The sequence below is a fragment of the Pleurodeles waltl genome, chromosome 11 (assembly GCF_031143425.1).
Source record: "Pleurodeles waltl isolate 20211129_DDA chromosome 11, aPleWal1.hap1.20221129, whole genome shotgun sequence".
Taxonomy (NCBI): Eukaryota; Metazoa; Chordata; class Amphibia; order Caudata; family Salamandridae; genus Pleurodeles; species Pleurodeles waltl.
Window position 1 is genome coordinate 23,834,734 of NC_090450.1, and position 19,362 is coordinate 23,854,095.

A 19,362-nucleotide genomic window follows, 5' to 3' on the forward strand; every position below is an offset into this window, starting at 1 on the left:
CTGTTTAGTGAAAATGTCATATTCTCAAATTATCTTTGACTTAAGCAAGATAGCTACCACTCAGAATATGTTCAGAAGTTTTCAGCCAATTAAGTGTCTTCTTTTTTTTCTCTATCATTTTTATTCTGTTTCCAAAGAACCTTGCCTGACACCATTTTGCTTAGGTATGCCAACTTTGAGGCACAAAACAATGTTGAATTGGGATCAGAAAAGTGCTAGAGACTGTGCATCAAGTGGTGGTGTTAAAGGCATGTGGCTTGGTACCTTGGCATGCATGTGGTTCTTTGGAAAGATTGCTCAGGCCGGAGCCTATGGTAACGCAGAATGGGCCCACACTTAGGTAGAGGTCTAATGGGTAGAGTGGATGTCCTGAATATGTCTAGCGTGGACAGATGGGAGGGCTCAACTCCCTCGGGATCAGCAGGTGGAGCCAGGGAATCCAGCTTCATCTTATTAAGGTCGAGCCTGCGAGTGCATGCGTTTGCGCATGCGTCTCACTTGCGAGACTCTGTCATGTTCCATAAAGGGCTTGGAGCCCGCCTGTCCCTCACCATTTGTTGGTTTGCATGGCACTCTTCTTTGCAGCCTCGTAATTCGTCAAGGCACATCTGGCATCACTTCCGTTTCTCTGTGTGGAGCAGGGATCAAGCACTAATTGATGCAACTTAATTAGTGCCCATCCACTGCTCCCGACATGATCGAGGTACTATTTGTTGTTTTTAACTTCGAGTGCCCTGCAAACAGAAGGCGTGTGACTGGCAAAAATGTGCCTATCGGGCTCAAAATTGCAAAGTTAAATTTTTTCAAGCTAACTTTCTGTTATTATGTCGTCTTTTCTCAGTTTCTTCTCATGTTTTCTTTTGTTTTTGCTCGTGGGCGCCTTTGTCATAAGATGACACTTAACTTGCTCGAAATATGCAAGACCTATTGCATTGCAAATGCTTGATTAAGATGGGAACCAGCTGTGATTACAAAAAGAGACCGTGTCTGGACATGTCTTCTATTCTCTGAAAGATTTCAGATTCCTAGAGGAATACCTCTTTTGAGAGATTGTTCCCTTTCAGGAGACAAAGCTGAAGGGTACCACTTTGAGGTGTCTCTACAGGCCTTGGCCAAAAATAACTTGGCCTCCCATTCTCTGATGGCCTTCGGATGCATCGAATAGCAGGAAAGGCCAATGGATCATTGTCAGAGCTGAGACAACATATGTAGATGTATTGTGGGCCCGAAAAGACATCCTTGTAAAGCACCTGGGAAGGGGTTTAAACTTGGAAGCATAGAATGAAACATTTGATGTGCCAGAAGCTGAAGTGAATCACATAGGGAGAAGCCCTGCATGGCATAACAGGAAGTAACACCATCAAAACTGTTGCCAATTTATCTCCTGATTTCATTATTTCCTGGGTGGAAGAAGTCACCAAAGAAGCTACATGACTCCAGCTGGCTGTGCTGGAGAGCTATTGCTAGGGAAAAGGTATCTGTATCCAGTCTGGCATATGGAGCATATTTATGCGGAAAGGACTGTGCATAAGGATGTAGAATCCAGAAAAAATATAGTGACCGAAGTTAAGTAACTTTTTCTTGTGGATCATTCTGTGCAGTGTTAAAAGGGGTCCAAGGTTATAAGAAGGGCAAAAAGGGACTTTCCCATGGAAATCAAATTTCAGCCTTAACATCAGGAACACTGCCTTTACAGCAGATATATCTGCTCTTTCTTTCTTGCTGCATCCTGTGAAGCTCTGCAAGAGGGAGTAGTTTAAATTACATGTACTTTGAGGAACATATCTGCAAACAATTGTAAGAGCGCCACCAGTGGCGTAAATAACTTTGACATTATTATTTTTACATATCTATTTGGGTTTTTTTTCTAAATAGTGCTGTGTGCCACCACAAAGGTGCTTCGGAGTACCGGAGGGGACAAATGATGAGTGCATTTTGGTAAAAGTAATGAAGTAAAGTGTAGAGAGGTTGTAAGTCAAATGGTGACAGAATGGTAATTTAGTATTACGCTCATTTTCCACATGAACGCAGTATAGCGCCTCATTAAAAAAATAGCAATCACTTTCTTTCTGAATTCCATTGGGCACTTTATTGTCTGTGTAAGGAGCCAGTTGTATTCCTGGCTTGAGGAGTTTTGACTTGTAGAGTTGGAATTAAGTGTTCTTTTTGTGACAGCTCACTGTGATTTTGGTTTCTAAGAGGCGCTGTGACAGTTTTTTGGTAATAAAGTGTAGTTTTGAAATTGGTCAGGATTTGGCTGGAAAAATCACTTTTTTTTTTTCTAGGAGTGGTGAGGCCCAAGACTTAAGTTGGGCCTAGCTAGGATCTCTTCTTTGGAAAGTGGGGCATTGATCAGTGACTTCAGGGATCAGACGGCAGTCACTAGGGACATAGTTTGAGGAAGGTTTGTGGTGTGACACCCCCCAAATAAATGCAGTCTTGGCTTGATAGTTGGGCTTTGGGGCCCTGAGTCAGGTCTTCTACATCACATTGTGTTTTTTTCGTGATCCGGATGGCCCTAGGAAGTTTTAATTTGGGATTTTTTTGGATCAGGAACTTATTTAGTGATTGATTTATCAAAAAAGTAGCAAATTTGCACCCATAGAAGTATTCCTTGAATGGATGCAAATGTAATACTTTTTTAGAATTCACAAACATTGTCAATAATAGGCTTGGAAAGTTGCCCCAGTCTCAAGTGTACAATCATACCACTGGGAATAAAACATACAATAGGTGATAAGATGAATGCATTCAAATGGCCTAACCACTGGCACTCGCCCAGGTAGCAGTCCAAACCTCAGTTTTTCTCCCATCGTTTCTGTGGCAAGTATGGTGATGGAGGACTTTAGGTCCGCACTCTACTTTTATTCTGTTTGCCAGCTCCACAGACATCTCTATACACTGACAGGAACCGTCGTAATGATGGTTCATATCAGTTTAAGAAAAGTTTGACGGGCATACCAATTTCCTTCCATGGTCTGGGGGCATCATTTTGTTTACTGGTCCTCACTGCCAGGTGATGGCAGTTAAAAAAAAAACATCTGACTATCTAATCTAAACAGAGAGGATAGTGGAACAGCTTACCCCTGATGGCGCATAGTCGATTTGGCAATTGGAGGAAAATTAATAACAATGTAATACATTTTACTCTGGCCACATAAAAGTAAAGGTTGCAGTCTGATGTTCTCAAAATTGGGTGGGTGGACCATGAGTTTGGGGGTGCAAGATACTCCCACGCTGTTCCAACAGAGTGTAGGAAGCTGGCCTGGTGTGTAGTGGACACCTATGGTGTTTACACCTTAGACCAGGTCCAGGCAACCCCTATTAGTGAATTAAGCCAGTGTCTAGGAAGCCAGGGCTCTCTGGTGGAACATGTGGTGAGCAGCCAAGACTTATCTAGGAGACATGCAAAGCTCTTGCAATACCACAATAGACACACAGCAACTTATCACACATGAAAGTATCCACACAGTGGATATACTTTATTATAGTAGCACAACACTAGAATACTTATAGGCAGTTCCCCAGTTAGAGGTAAGTATGCCTTACATATACACAGTGAATATTAGGAAATATCAAATAGGCACAACAAGCATTGGCAAGAAATTCTGAAAAATAGTTAGGGCCCTATAGGAGGACCATACCATATACTAAAATAGTGGAATGCAAAGTGAAGTCTCCCACCCAGGATGTGGAGTGGTGAGAAGGGAGCTGGGAGAACTCTGGCCCCCCAAAGGTGAGTACCTAGATGACCCCCAGTGACCAAGAGAGCAGAGGAAAGTACCTTGTCTTCCCAAGGACTAACAAGGGGACTTTGAAAGTGGAAGATTGCAAGAGCAGGACCAGTCTGGTGGAACCCAACAGAGGATTCTGGAAGAAGAGTACCTGGTAAAGAAGGGGACAGAGTCCAGTATACAAAGGAGTGTCCACGAGGGGCAGGAGCCACTACCCACCCTTCTGTGGATAAATATCCAGGTCGACAGGAGAAGAAGAAGATCAGCTGTGGAGCACAGGAGCTGCAGAGAAGTCCTTGGAGCCATGCAGATGATGTTACACGTCAGTAGCCGGGTTGCAGTCGGTCAGTGGTCAGGAGGATCACCAACAAGCCTGGGCAAATGCATGTTGGAGCAAAAGAAGAGTTGCAGAGCTGAAGAGGACCAGCAAGGTTCAGGGGACTCGACCCTTGGAGGGGAGTCCGGGCTGACCCTCAGCAGTTGGAAGAGCCAGCAGAAGCAATCGCAGCCCCCACGGACAACTCACTGGCAACAGGCACAGTAAGTTGCAGTGAGGCCCAATCAGCACACTTAGGGCCACATGTACAAAGGCTTTTGCACGTCGCAAACAGCGAATCGAGCTGTTTGTGACGTGCAAAATGCACTTTCCCATGTACCAACCCATTTTTGCAATTCTGTAAACTATTTACCGAATCGCAAAAAGGGATTGCGACTCGCAATTAGGAAGGGGTATCCCTTTCCTAATTGTGACTCGCAGTCCCATGTATGATTGTTTTGTGACCACGAATTCAGTTGCAAAACAATTGCAGTTAGCACCAGTGTCACACTGGTGCTAACCCATTCGCAAACGGGAAGGGGTCCCCATGGGACCCCTCCCCCTTTGTGAATGCCAGTGAAAATATTTTTTCAGAGCAGGAAGTGGTCCTAAGGACCACTTCCTGCTCTGAAAAAATGAAAAAAAAAAAATCATTTTTTGTTTTTGAAATGCATCTTGTTTTCCTTTAAGGAAAACGGGATGCATTAAAAAAAAAAAAAACTGCTTTATTTAAAAGCAGTCACAGACATGGTGGTCTGCTGTCTCCAGCAGGCCACCATCCCTGTGAGGGCCGCCATTCCCAAGGGGGTCGAAAATTGCGACCTACCTCATGAATAATCATGAAGTGGGCATTTGCGACCCCCTTGCGAATCGCTAATAGTGTCATTGACACTATTCAACATTCGGTTTTCCGACTCGCAAATTGCGAGTCGCAAAACCAAACGTTGGTACATGTGGCCATTAGAGAGGAGTCCCTAGTCGCTAGAGCAGCAGAGAAAAGACTGTCCTTGCAAGGATAAAGTGCTGGAGGCCAGGGATACTTGAATCCTGAAGATCCCTCGGAGTAGAAGTGAACAAGCCTTGGTTGCTGCAAGAGTCATGGTGCACAGGGGTAATGTCCAGGAAGGAAAGGCAAGGGCTCACCGTCTCCCAAGTTGGAAACCAGGTAGAGAGGACTAAGGGGACAACTAGGACCCACCACCTATGCTGGAGATTCTTCCTGGAGCCAGATGGCAGAAGATCCAGCAGCTGGTTGTCGTTGCCTTAGGCGCCTGAGGATGCAGATGAGTAACTCCTTCACTCCAAGGGAGATTCCTTCTTGCTTCTTGGGTGCAGCTGGAGTCTTGTCGACCCCAGAGGAGGCATAGCTGTGGAAATGTTGAAATTGCTGGAAGGAGCCGGAGAAACAATGTTGCAAGGCAAGGTTTTCTTGGAAGTTGCAGACTTGTTTTATTCCTGAAGAGTCCAGCAGCGGTTCCAGTGGCCAGGAACAGAGGAGGACATTGCAGAGGAGTCCTGGTGGAGTTTTGCATGCTGAATTCTGGGACTCACTCACAAGGGAGTCACTAAATAGCCCTACCAGGGGGATCAGTCACTCTGCAGGGTGACCACCTTTTAAAGGGGTTCACTGGCGTCAGCTTCCTGCCCTGACCAACCATATGCTCCCAGGGGCTTCTGCAAACCTTGCTTTCCAGATGGCAGAATTAAGAAGCCATCTGGACGAGCTCTGGGCACCACCCCTGGGGTGGTGATGGACAGGGAAGTGGCCACTCCCCTTTTCTTTGTGTGCTTTTGCGCCAGAGCAGGGACGGGGGTGCCTGGACTGGTGCAAACTGGATTAAGTCAAAGTGGCAGTGAAACTGCACACACAGGCCTTGCCATGGCAGGCCTGAGACATGGTTAAGGGGATACTTATGTGGGTGGCACAACCAGTGCTGGAGGTCCTCTAGTAGCACTCAATGTACAGGCCCTGGGCTCATGGAGTGCACTTTACTAGGGACTTACAGGTAAATCAAATATGCCAATTGGGTATGAGCCAATGTTACCATGTTTTTCGGGAGAGAGCACATGCACTTCAGCACTGGTTAGCAGTGGTAAAGTGTACAGAGTCCTAAAGACGGCAAAAATGAGGTCAGAAAAAGAAAAAGAGGAAGGCAAAAAGTTTGCGGGTGACCCTGCAGAAAGGCCATTTCCAACAAGTACATATGTTGAGAGTGTGTGTGTGTTTGAGTGCGTGTATCTGTCGGTGTCTGAATCCCACACCGTTTCTGCACGTCTGTATCTGTTGTGCTGTGAGGAAAGCTTGCACTGCCGCCTTATACAGTACATATGTTAAGTAAGTGTGTGTGTACATGTGTGTGGGTGGGTGTTAGTGCCTCTCGGTATCTGAATCCCACACTGTTTCTGCACGTCAGTTCTGGTGTGAGGAAATCTTGCACTATTGTTGCCTACACTACATATGTTGTGTATTTGTGTGTGTGTATGTTCTATGTGCCCGTGTGACTTTGTGTCTGGATTTGTGACTGCTATTGCTCGGGTTCGATCTATTTTCGGAAGAAAAGTGCCACACAGTATGCACCTGTTGTGTGTATACAATGTAACACTGTGCCCTATTTGTTTTCTGTAAGTTGGGGGGAGATGTCTTGTATGCATGCAACTGTCTGCATAAGCCAACTATTTTTACAACAGAGCGCATGACCACAAGGAGTGGGAGCCCTGGGACTTGGGGGCCGAAGAGTTGTGGAAGAAGCAGGGAGGGAGTGACATGGTCTTGCCCAGTGCTTTAAATGGAAATAAAAACGCGCAGGTGCTTACTAGAGTACCTGTTTGCTCCTGAGAAGTGCCAGTACACCCTATTGAATGTACTGAAGTAACAGTATAAAGTGCCGATGCTTTCTCTTTCTAATTCAAGAAGTGCAGGTACCCATTACTGGACAGTGCTTGCCCGTTTAAAGCACTGGTCTTTACCCAGCTGCCCCAGCAGGCCCATTCTTTGCCCTTTCTGTGGGCAGCGGCGGTGTGGGTTTTTACAAGTGGAGCATGGTGAATAGATGCCTGACACTTAAGGAGACTAGCCGTCCCGGATTTGCCGGGATAGTCCTGGTTTTCACCAACTGTCCTGGCAGATTTTGAGAAATATAGCTCATGTCCCGGCTTTCAGAAAGGACCGACTGAAACCCATGGGAGGTGCCATTTTATGTTTTCCGAAGCAGGAATAGTTAGCAACTTTTATTGAAAAAACAATTTAACTAACAGGCATATTACTAGCATTAAAAATTGCATTTTTAACATTCTTAGTGCCACTTCTGTGATTCTATGCTGATGGGCGCCGTCATTCTGTGCTCTCTTTTGAAGTAAAATTATAATCCTTCTTCTGTTTTTGTGAAATGTCCTCATTTTTGGCTTTAAAAATCCGGTCACCCTACTGACACTGGCTCTGCTCGAGGCCCTCCAACAAAAAAAAACAAGACCTCATGTTAGCCACACTCTCCTCGCACTCACTAAGCCCTTTGCTCTGTGCTGCATACAGTGCTTTAAGTGGTCAGGTACTGTCCGGCACTGAGTTCCTGCACTTCTTTCATTTGAAGGGGAGAGTACCTGCACTTCTCAGTACTTTTGCAGTACATTATAATGGGAGAGTACTGGCACTTCTCAGGAGCAAACGGCTACTCTAGGGAGTACCTCCACTTCAATATTTCCATTTAAAGCACTAGCTGCATGTGATTATTTTGAAAAATCCTTAGCATGATGGGCACCTCTCCTCATGACGCTTTCACAGCGCTCTACAGAATATTTGTGCTCAGGCCATGTGCATTTCTGCCTCTGCCCATGGGGACAGTCTGCTGTGTATGAATGTCTGCAGGAGAGCTGCAGCTCATGTTTAGAAATGATTACATCTAATCAGGGCTTCAACTGGGCCGGGTCCCTCCTGGCTCCAGACCGGTAGTATTTTAGAATGGACATTGAAACGGGTCCCTATGTTTTGTTCAGGGGTGGCTCTTTCTCAATGGCAAAGGAGCATCGCTCCCCTGGCTAGGCCAGCAGCTGAAAAATAAATCGATAGTCTTAGGCCGGCCAAGCACACATGCACACTTAGGTTTCTCCAACTTGGCTGATGGAGAAACTGCACAGCCTCCCATGCAGTGTCTGAGAGGAAGAACAAGCCACTCAGACCAAACCTGGCACTGCTCTCATCCTAGGTTTAGCATGAACAAACACAAATGATGGACGGAATGCAGAACCAATCAAATATTCACCCCCAGTCACAGATTTGTGTTTAAACCATCCGCATTCAGTCCATCATTCGTGTTTGTTTACTTTTGTCGCCCTAAGTGCGCTGGGTATGCCCAAACGTGGGACCCGGGCTAACTATGCCACTGGATTCAAGCTAGCCTGGCTGATGAAGGGTGATACCCTGCAACCGGTCCCAGGGTGCTTGTTTCCAGTCCAGGGAGGACCTGGCCCGGCAGTTCGGGCTGGACAGTTCTCATGGGGGACAGGGTCAAGATTGATTTGCATATGACTGGGTTCAAACTGGGGTGGCATGGTGAGCAAAAGAACAATGGATTAAACCCAGATCTGTGACTGGGGTGAATGTTTGATTTGTTCCGCATTCTGTCCATCATTTGTGTTTGTTTGCTCATGCTAAACCTAGCATGAGAGCAGAGCCAGGATTGAATGGGGAGCCTGCGCTAGTGTCCCAGGGACTAGTGGGACACCAGAGGAGCAGAGGAGGCAGGCGGGAACCATACGTTTTTTTACATTTTTTGTTTTTTTTGTTTCACCGCCCCGTTCACCTTGCCCGCCCCTCCCCTTGAGATATGCAGCAGCCTCTGCTGGTTATGTTACGGTATGTTAAGGCGATTTATAAAACCCACAGCTGCCCCAGAAACGGGTATTCCCAGCACTAGACCCCATCGGGCCTTATATTCACACCTGTAACTTTACTGGGAAAAACAGTGACTATTTATGAATAACTAATGTAATTTATCACTCCTTCATATATCATATTTTACTGATTCTTGCACTTCATTAGAGCCTTAACTGATGCCAGGATGTTGAGTTTTTGTGGGAGCGGAGTTGTGGGTTTTTTTTGTTGGTTCGGCATATTAGGCTTGCCTAATACATGCTTTGAAATGAGCTGCTCTGGAGTGAGCTGAATGCTGTGCAGGTATCTCCCAGAGCCTGTCAGTTGGTGGAAAAGGTGTTCAGAATACATAGTCATCCAATCCTTGGCCTTTCTCCAGATCAAACACAGACAACCTTTACAGAGCCAATAGTCCTGCCTTGTCTTAGGTGCACCTCAGTTATGCTATTCTTTCTGGATGCAATAACAGAGAGACACCAAAAAACCCGTCTGGTGGCACATTGCCGGAATCACACATTTTTAAACCGTGCCTAGAACCACCGAGGCCACGCCCCTTTCATGGGACACCCCCCAAACACACAAACACACACTTTTTCTGTTCCTGCTTAAAGCTCTGCACCTAATAAATGCCACTCAGTGCAGACATCTCACATACTAAAGTAAGACATTTGCATATTTTAAAGAAATACACATTTTTGAATTGTGAAAAGCCTTTTTCATATTTTTACGAGATACTTGTTGCACGATTTACACGCCAAAATATTTTGACGACTGGGCTCGTGCTATGGCTCTCAGAGCCAAACCAGCCCTTGGCTCGGCTCCGCTCTTCCCGTTACTCTGCTCGCTCCCTCACTTCTAGTTTCTGGGGCCACAAGAGCAGTGCTTTAAATGGGCCGGTGCTGTCCGGCACGAAGTACCGGCACTATTTTGTATTTTTAGAGGGAGAGTACCTGCACTTCTCAAGAAAAATGTAAAACTTCTAATTAGAGAATACCTGCACTTCTAATTCTGCATTTCAAGCACTGCACTAGAGGAAGTCTGGGAGGCAGGCGGGGCTGGGGCCAGGTCAGCCAATGTAACCGCGGCCGCATCTCGGAATAATGAACGGACTAATGCCGCGGCCGCCGAGGGAAATGAAATATTTATTTTTAGAGCGCACGAGTGGTCCATTAATGTGCTGCCCCCTCCCCTCCCGCCGTACCCCTTAGCAAGAGCCAGGGGGCGCAGGCAGACATGCAAAGGCTGCACGATATAGTCACTATTTCCGAGCATCCGATTGGTTGACTCTACAGCAAGGTAGGACGATGCACTTTCCCAGTGACTTTTATTGGAGAGGACGAAAAAAACAGTAAAAAGAAAAAGGGGGAATAGCATTTTTGGCTCGAGGTGTGAGTGCCCCGCCTAAAAGGGGTTGGAGCATGGCATGTTCTTTACTGTAACACTCCATTACCCGGACATGGTGCAGCTGGCGGGAAAATGGGCGTCTTAGTCACCAGCACAGAACACTTATTATGGTGAACGTGAGTAAATAGGGGGAGTGGAGGAAAGGAATTATGAATGAGAAAAAGAAAGCTTGGAAAGATTGACGGGCACAGAGGGAACCGGGAGGCGAGGAATAAAATGAGCAAGCAAGTTAACATTAAAAAAATGAAATTCAGAACACGGGCAAGAGAAAACAAGCCGGAAAAGGACGAGTGTAATGGCGGGATGTAGGCAAAGCTCATGTGAAATTTAAATGACTCCTTTGTAATTAGTACATTTTGGGGAGTTTCGGGTAATGCTTGTTACACAAAATTTAATGTTGGGTAATTATGCCTCGTTCGTGGCCAAATTATAGCATAATTAATCTAAACCCCAGTGGCTGTTGTTTGCAGCATTTGTTTTTTTTTGTGCATTTTTTCAGCACGAAATACCTCCCAACGGCACAAATTGATGACAGGATGCATTTTGCACTAAAATACGGTCCTAAATGGCTGATTGACCTTTCACATAATTTTCCTGAACGTTTGTGTAATTACACAAAGTCAGTTATGCGAATTGCGCACACACCTAAATTGAAAGAGAAAAAAAGTGAATAGAGATGTTTGAAGCCCTCGGGCAGAAAAATAAGTCACAGCGAGCCGCAAGAAAGTCAACGACGTTTGAGAGCTGTGGTTGGTTCTGTTTGCTGAAACACTTGTGCTCACTAGATGGGAACACATTTAAAGACCCTCAGGGTGAGAAGGTGCAGTCTATTGTCAAACAAAGCAGTATTTGCCGCTAGAGGGCAGCACACACAGTAATAAAGTGTGCTTATTACTGCACTGGAGTGCAAGAGAACTACATTAGAAAAAAGCATTGACAAAGCCAATTGGTCTCACCTGTACAAGAGCTATTGGCCTTGGCAATGTGTTTTTCCCATGTTGTACACCGGTGTGGCTCCTGTTGAGCATGGCTAAAAGTTAGTGGTGTGGAGTGTCAGAGTGGAGTGGGGGAGTAGAAGAAGTAGGAGGATTAGAGTGTTGTAGAGTTGATTAGAGGGGAGTAGGGTTCAGTGGTAGAGAATGTTGTAGAGTTGAGTTGAGTGGGGTGGAGTGGGTTGGAGTGGATTGAGGTAGTGGGGTGGATTGGACTGGAGTGGAATGGAGTGGATTGGACTCGGGTGGATTGGGTGGATTGATATGAAGTGGATTGGATTGGAGTGGGGTGGATTGGGGTGGATCTGAGTGGGGTGCATTCAATTGGATTGGGTGGGTGGTTTGGATTGGAGTGATATGGCTGGGTTGGGGGTGGATTGGGGTGAGGTGGGGTGGATTGGAATGGGGTGGGTGGATTAGATTGGACTGGAATGAGGTGGATTAGACTGGACGTGAGTGTTTTGGATTAGATTAGACTGGAGTGGTGTGGATTAGATTATACTGGAGTGGGTGGATTAGATTGGAGTGGGTGGATTGGATTGGAGTGTATGGCCTGTATTAGATTGGGTGGATTGGATTGGAGTGGGGTTGGCAGGTTTGGGTTAGGGTGGGCTGGAAGGATTGGAGTGGGGCAGACTGAAATGGGATGGGATGGTGTGGACTGCATTGGGATAGATTGGGTGGACTGAAGTAGAGGTGGATTGGAGTGAGGGGTGTAGTAGGGTGGATTGAATTGGGGTGGGGTGTGTTAGATAGGATTGGGGTGGATGTCAGTGGATTGGAGTGGGGTGGATTTCATGGAGGTGAGGTGGATTGAATGCAGTTGAGTGGAGGAATTGGATTGGATTAGGTGGGGTGGACTGAAATGGTATGGGGTGGGGTGGATTCGATTGGGCTGGGATGGATTGTAGTGGAGTGGAGTGGAGTAGATTGTGTTAGAATGGGGTGTATTGGAGTGAGGTAGACTGGATGGATTAGATAGGAGTGTGGTAGACTGAACTGGGATGAGGTGGGCTGGACTGGGGTGGAGTGGGGTGGATTGGAGTGGAGTGAGATGGATTGGAGTGGATTGAAATGGGGTAGGGTGGGTGGGATGGGGTGGATTGGATTGGGGTGGATTGGACTGGGATGGATTTGACTGGGGTGGATTGCATTGAGGTGAGGTGGATTGGATTGGCAAGGGGTGAATTGGACTGCAGTGGGGTGGACTCTAGTGGGGTGGGCTGAGTGGGGTGGACTGAGTGAAGTGGTTTGGAGTGGGGTGTATCGGATTGGAGTGGAGAGAGGTGGATTGAATTGAGTGGGGTTGACTAGGGTGTAGTTGGGTGGATAGGATTGAATGGTGGATTGGATTGGGGTGGACTGGATAGGGGTGGGTGGACTGGATTGGGGTGGGGTGGATTGGAGTGGAAGGGATTGTGGTGAAGTGGACTAGAGTGGGTGGAGTGGGGCGGATGGAGTGGAGTGGATTAGATTGGTATGGGGTGGATTGGATTGGTGTGGGGTGGGGTGGATTAATTGAGGAGGGGTGTACTGAATTGAAGTAGATTATGGTGGTTTGGAAGACCAAAATGTTAAAAATCCAACAAACACAAGTCAAGTTATGAATTTAAAAAGCAAAAGAGTCTTAAATCCTTTAGATAACAGTGAGAACGTTCTTAGCGTACAAAAGTACCTGGGTAGTGTCAAAATAAAGCAGCACGGGTGAGAGAGCGTCGAAAAAGGCCAGCAATGCACTGATCTCTCACCCACAAGCGAGAACGTGCATCATTTCTTCTCTGGTCAGGTTGGCATGCGTCGTTTCTTCTCTCCCGCAAGAGATTGATGCGTCGATTGGGCGAACACCTCGGGTCTGGGCAGGCTTTGCGTTGATTTTCCGCACCCAGCGATGTTGCATTGAAATCCGGTCGCCCGGTATCCAGAAACCACGCTGCATGGGGGCTTGCGTCGTTAACAGCAGCCGCTGCGGGTGTTACGCATCGTTTCTCCAGCCGCATTGCGTCGATCTTCTAGCCGCAATTCAGGTGGAGCGTCGATGTTAGCCGTGGCACCGGCAGCACGTCGTTTTTCAGCCGCAAGGCGGGTGGTGTGTAGAAAGTTTCCCCACACAGCGGTCTTTGCGTGGATTTCTGTCCTTTTCCACCAGTTGCACCTTTCAGGGACCCAGAGACAGGTTAGGGCACCACTTGGCAGGCAGGACTCCCAGCAGAAAGCCCGAGTGCTGGCAGAGAGAAGTCTTTGATGTCCCTGAGACTTCAGCAACAGGAGGCAAGCTCAGTTCAAGCCTTTGGAGATTCTTCACCAGTGGGAAATCACACAAAAGTCAGTCTTTGTCCTCTCTCAGGCAGAAGCAGCTACTGCAGGCCAACTCAGCAAAGCACAGTCAGAGCCAAATGGGCAGTACTCCTCCTCCAGCTTCTCCAGCTTTTCTCTTTGGCAGAGGTTCCTCTTGGTTCCAGAAGTAATCTAATCTTCAGGGGTTTTGGGTGCTCTTCTTATACCCTTTCTGGCTTTGAAGTAGACCTACTTCAAAGAGAAGTCTCTGTTGTGCCTTGCTCAGGCCTGGCCCCAGACACACACCAAGGGTTGGAGACTGCATTGTGTAAGGGCAGGCATAGCCCTTTCAGGTGTATGTGACCACCCCTACCCTCAGCCCAGATGGCCCATCAGGATATGCAGGCTACACCCCTCCCTTTGTGTCACTGTCTAGAGGAGAGGTGCAAACAGCCCAACTGTCAAACTGACCCAAACATGGAATCCACAAACAAGCAGAGTCACAGAATGGTTTAAGCAAGAAAATGCCTACTTTCTAAAAGTAGCATTTTCACACACACAATCTAAAAAACAACTTCACTAAAAGATTTATTTCTAAATTGTGAGTTCATAGACCCCAAACTCCAAATGTCTATCTGCTCCCAAAGGGAATCTGCGCTTTAATAATATTTAAAGGCAGTCCCCATGTTAGCCCATGAGAGAGATAGGCCTTGCAACGTGAACATCGAATGTGGTAGTATTTTACTGTCAGGACATGTAAAACATATAAGTACATGTCCCACCTTTAACATACTCTGCACCCCACCCATGGGGCTACCTCGGGTCTACCTTAGGTGTGCCTCGCATGTACAAAAAGGGAAGGTTTAGGCCTGGCAAGTGGGTACACTTGCCAAGTCGAATTGGCAGTTCAAAACTGCACACACAGACACTGCAGTGGCAGGTCTGAGCCATGTTTACAGGGCTACTCATGTGGGTGGCACAACCAGTGCGACAGGCCCACTAGTAGCATTTGATTTACAGGCCCTGGGCACCTCTGGTGCACTTTACTAGGGGCTTACTAGTAAATCAAATATGCCAATCATGGATAAGCCTTTGTACACCTACAATTTATACAGGCAACACTTACACTTTAGCACTGGTCAGCAGTGGTAAAGTGGTAAAGTATCCAGAGCAAACAAAACAGCAAAAACAGAGTCCAGCACACCGAACCAACCAGGGAAATAGAGGTAAAAAGTTAGGGGAGACCATGCCAGTGATGCCAAGTCTAACAGTTAGGTATAGAAAATCTATGCGTATTATCTGTTGAAGTGGTCTATGATATTGTGGGTATGAGGTATAACCATAGTTCATATGTGATATTCAAAGCCCACACCCTCAAAGAGGCACCTGCATCTCTGGATTCACTGTACAGTCTGTGGCTCGAATGTCTGGAGCACTGCTTCTTTGTACATTTGTGATATTAGTAGAATTGTTTCAAAACAAGCCTCTAAGCACTTAGAATAATACATGGAATAGCACATTCAAATCAGATGTTGCCAAACTTTTTAACAAATGGAAAGAAGACATTATATGAAGATGCGTGGAAAAGGGATGTCACGGTGGGACTAAGAAGTGGTTCGTTCGCACCCGTCCATCTGCCAGAAAAGACATGGATGCCCCTACCTCCAGTGAGCTCACTAAGGGACGGGTTACGGGTGGTCTAGCTCGCATACAATAATGATGACATTCAATAAAAATCCAGAACTGGGGGCTATGGAATTTATGAAATGTGCTAATTATAAAATATTCTGTGTTTTTGGGGTGTTAAAGTGGATTTTAGTGCTTACTGCATCCAAATCATCATCTTATGGTAAATACCATATACTTTCCCACATATTTAATTCCCACAGGTTTGAACTGCCGGGATTTAATGGAGTTTGAGGTTTTTATTGCACCGAATAATTACCAGTTGTGGTAAATAACAAACAACTCAGCCTCCCAACCGCTGCTCAAACAGGACTTTGTGGAGGGATTTGGAATAGTGTAAACCGCTCTTCTGTATGGCAAATGCGGCACCAACCACTAGTGAGGGTACCAAGAGGCAAGACATTGTGTAATGACCTACAAGGACACACAAAGGCCAAAGACAAGACAATGCACTACACCTATTGTAATTTGCTTTGACAACACACAAGAAATATTGAATACAGGATCACCACAGCATTGTCGCAGGCTCATCGGACACACCCAGTGGGCAGGAGGATATAAGTGTCATTGAAGCAAGTTGAACATGATGTAGGACATCACTAGTATCTCAGGTATCACTGGTACATAATATAGAGCACCACTGATCCACGGTGGAGGGTATCACTGGTGCACAAATTAGGATTTTTCTGGCAGTTGGACTTCAGTGGTACACGCTGTAAGTCATCACTGGTACGCAATGTAAAACGCCACTGTAATCAATATCAAGCAAAAGTCAGCAGAAGTGCCCTGGTGTATCTTATTAGTTTCAATCAGCTGAAAAGACAACCAGTCCTTTTTCCATTTCACTTAAAAAAACATGGGCAATTCTGACATCACTTTTGCCAAACTTTCTCTCTCGAAGTGATTTTTGTGGACTGAAAACTTCATTCACATCTTTGATAGAACAACCATCTTGGATTGGTTTAGTTGACGTGGAGTGTGCGGGCCTGTCAACAGGTGGGTGCATCTGGACATGGTGGGTTCTCAGTCTTAGGCTTCGGGAGACGAACCCAACAGACTACAACAAAATTTGGGGCTATCATCTAACCTCACTACAAATATAGGCATGATCATAAGAGTGCTTACATCATAAGGGACAATAGGGTGTCTTGCTCTGGGTCAGGGAATATCTGGGACATTCCGGAGAGCTACTGACACCTGGAACCACCAATGTATCTCTGCATACCACTTTTACTAAGTACACATATCACTCACTCAGTCTGGTAAACTCAGTGAAGCAGGCAAGAGAAAACTTTATGCCAGTTGTCTCAAGTCACTGGTGGCAAAGAAAACAGTCCAAGGTTATCTATGGACACTACACACAATGGGTGCAATGCTTATGTCTAGTAATTATGATTTTACGCTGCCAGCAGCTCTACAGGCCCAGACCGGCTGGATTCCGCTTTACCCATTATACGCCAGCGAAAGCAAAAGCACAAGAGTGGCTTACCCTCATCATTGCGTAGCTCTTCAGTCACAGGTAAAATAAAAATAGTCAAGAAAATCCAAAGGGTGAATCTGTGGGTAAGGGGGATTTTCTATAAAAACAAAAGCCATTTAATGGCACTGTCTGCCCTAAGATGGTGCACCATTCTGTAAACCTCCAATACCTGGTTGCAGCATGGTTTACCATTTAAGACATGGTGCTGTTGGCAAAAGGGCCATCTTTTCTACCCTTTCATGGGGCAACATGATTGCCCTGACCTTGAGGTCATTTACCCATTTTCAAACACCATCCCCAACTATTTCAAAGTTACGACCAAACCTTCTTTGTCTTACCCATATTCCATGTCATGGACATTGTGATGTTCTTTAGCACGTAGTGACCATTTGCCATTGGAGAACCACCTAGCTCAAGATGTCCACTGAGGTTGAGGCTACTTTGAGAGTTGATGGCCCGTGCAAGGCATGGGCACATTTATGAGGAGGAAGGTACTTCTTTGGGATAAAATGTGTGAAAAGTGACCCCGACAAGGCCACGAAGAACTACAGAGCACATTTTCATTTTGGGAAAAAGTTCCATCTTCCAGTGCGCCAAAACTATTAGAATCACTTACTTACGTACTCTTAACCACCTTTGTGAGTTGCCTCGAAACAACGGTATTAGTAAAAGTTCAAACATGGCACAGTCCTTACTACTTGTACTAATTGTATATTTCTTTTCCTTGAATATTCCCATTTTAAAGTCTTATAGCCAATTCACAAAGACATGTATTAGCACTTTACATACTGCAAAATGCCTTTGTGAATATTCCCCTAAATGCCACAAAAGGAGCGATAGGTTCATTAGTGACATCAACTGTGTATCATGGGTAATAATTTTCACAATGTATTGCAACTCAATAACAAACAAGACTTCTTCAAATTGAAAAATGAAGCAACTCTATACTTTTTAGTTTTCATGACTGGATTGCAATATTAGAATTACAAAAACAATAAAATTATATGTTTGTGTGTAGTTATTGGGTAATGCTAGAAAAACTAAAAATATCTCTTAGGGAATCATAGAATACATATATATTATCAAGCAAATCTATAAAATATTCACATGGTGATGTTTTTATATACAATAGCCTATTTAATTTATTATTTAAAGAATGCTTGAGAACGGTGATATTCAAGAAGGAAAAAGGAAAGATGAACAAAGCTAAAAGCTAGAAAAGTTAGTAGGGATCCCAAAGGGTGGTTGAATAAACAAGTGAACATCCATAATTTTTCCAAGGACATTCGCGTTTCAGTTTTGAGATGTCATTTTGTTTGAGGCTTCTTCAGGACAAGATGAGGGATTGTGGTGATCGTGATATGCTCGGAGCAGGGAATGTTGTGACATCATGATAATGATGTTGCGGCATTCCGTGTTCCAAGCTGACAGTTGAAGGGTTTGAGAGCTCTGTGCCCCTTTCGTTGTATGGACGTTTTCTCTTAAAACTGTATCCTATAAATAAAAGAATAATATACTCAATCTACTGTGGAGAGAGATCATTTCAGTGGCGACGAGGATGAAAAGGAAGCTACTTCAGACACGCTAGAAGTGGAGAAATCGGCCGCTACTTCAAACATGCTAAAAGTGGAGAAATCGGTCGTCTGGAACTGAAACACGCTAAAAGTGGAGAAATCGGTCATCTGGAACTGAACGTTTTACATGAGCTGTTTTTTTTCTTTTATTTATATTTCGCGCTGCCGGGGGCATAGAGCTGTTTATATTGTTAAGTATTTCCTCGTGCGATAGCACGAGCGTAAGCGGTTTCAGATTTGCTCGTGCGACGGCACGAGCTCAAGCAGCTGTCACACGCGTGTCTTCACGAGCGCAGGCAGCTTTAATCTGTTCAGGACGAGCGCGTGTAAGCTCTGTATCACAAAAACATATCTCCGTTTAAAAAAAAAAAAAGGAAGAAGAAAGAAGTAAGAAGTAAACTTACCTGACGTCTCCACGATCAGAGTGTTTTCGAGTCTTTCATAAAAGCAACATAGAAAGGGCTTCTGCTTTTAACCTCATCATTGCAATAGAGGAAGGACAATTATGTGAAGCTCGTTTAAAAAAAAAAAATTTGCAACCATCTTTTAGTTGGTAATTTGACTTGTATTTCAAGAAGAAATAAACAAGAAGTAATGCATTATATTATTTTTTTTTTTTACAACATCTAAAAGAAAATAACATCTAAAAGAAAATAATAATAATATTAACAACAATAATTAATTATGCAAAACGTTTCACCGCCAGCACCTTTTTTACAAGATCCTGGTGATCCACCTCTTGAATGGAGATTGTGGCTACGTTCTTTTAAGGCATATCTTGGTGCTATAGATGGCCACAAATTTAGACCGGAAAGAAAAAAAAGTTTATTGTATTATCATCTGGGAGTTGAAGGCCAAAACATCTTTGATCATTTACCTGAATTAGCTGAAGAGGAGGAATTGGATGAGTTTGATATGGCCATTGCCCAACTTGATAAATATTTTATCAAAACAAAGAACATTGTGGTACATTGTTACAAATTTTTTACAAGATCACAAAGCTCCAGTGAGAGCATAGACACTTTTATAACTGCT

At 45.1% G+C, this 19,362-nt stretch overlaps 2 long non-coding RNA genes across 2 annotated transcripts in view; one reads left to right on the top strand and one right to left on the bottom strand.

Annotated features, from left to right (window-relative positions):
* Positions 1-19,362, bottom strand: part of LOC138265267 (uncharacterized) — a 196,852-nt gene that overhangs the window by 9,360 nt on the left and 168,130 nt on the right. The gene's annotated exons all lie outside the window — the stretch shown is intronic.
* Positions 10,359-19,362, top strand: part of LOC138265268 (uncharacterized) — a 35,259-nt gene continuing 26,255 nt past the window's right edge. Inside the window, exon 1 of the long non-coding RNA XR_011199331.1 lies at positions 10,359-10,437. This is a non-coding gene — a long non-coding RNA (uncharacterized lncRNA). The remainder of the gene's footprint in view (positions 10,438-19,362) is intronic.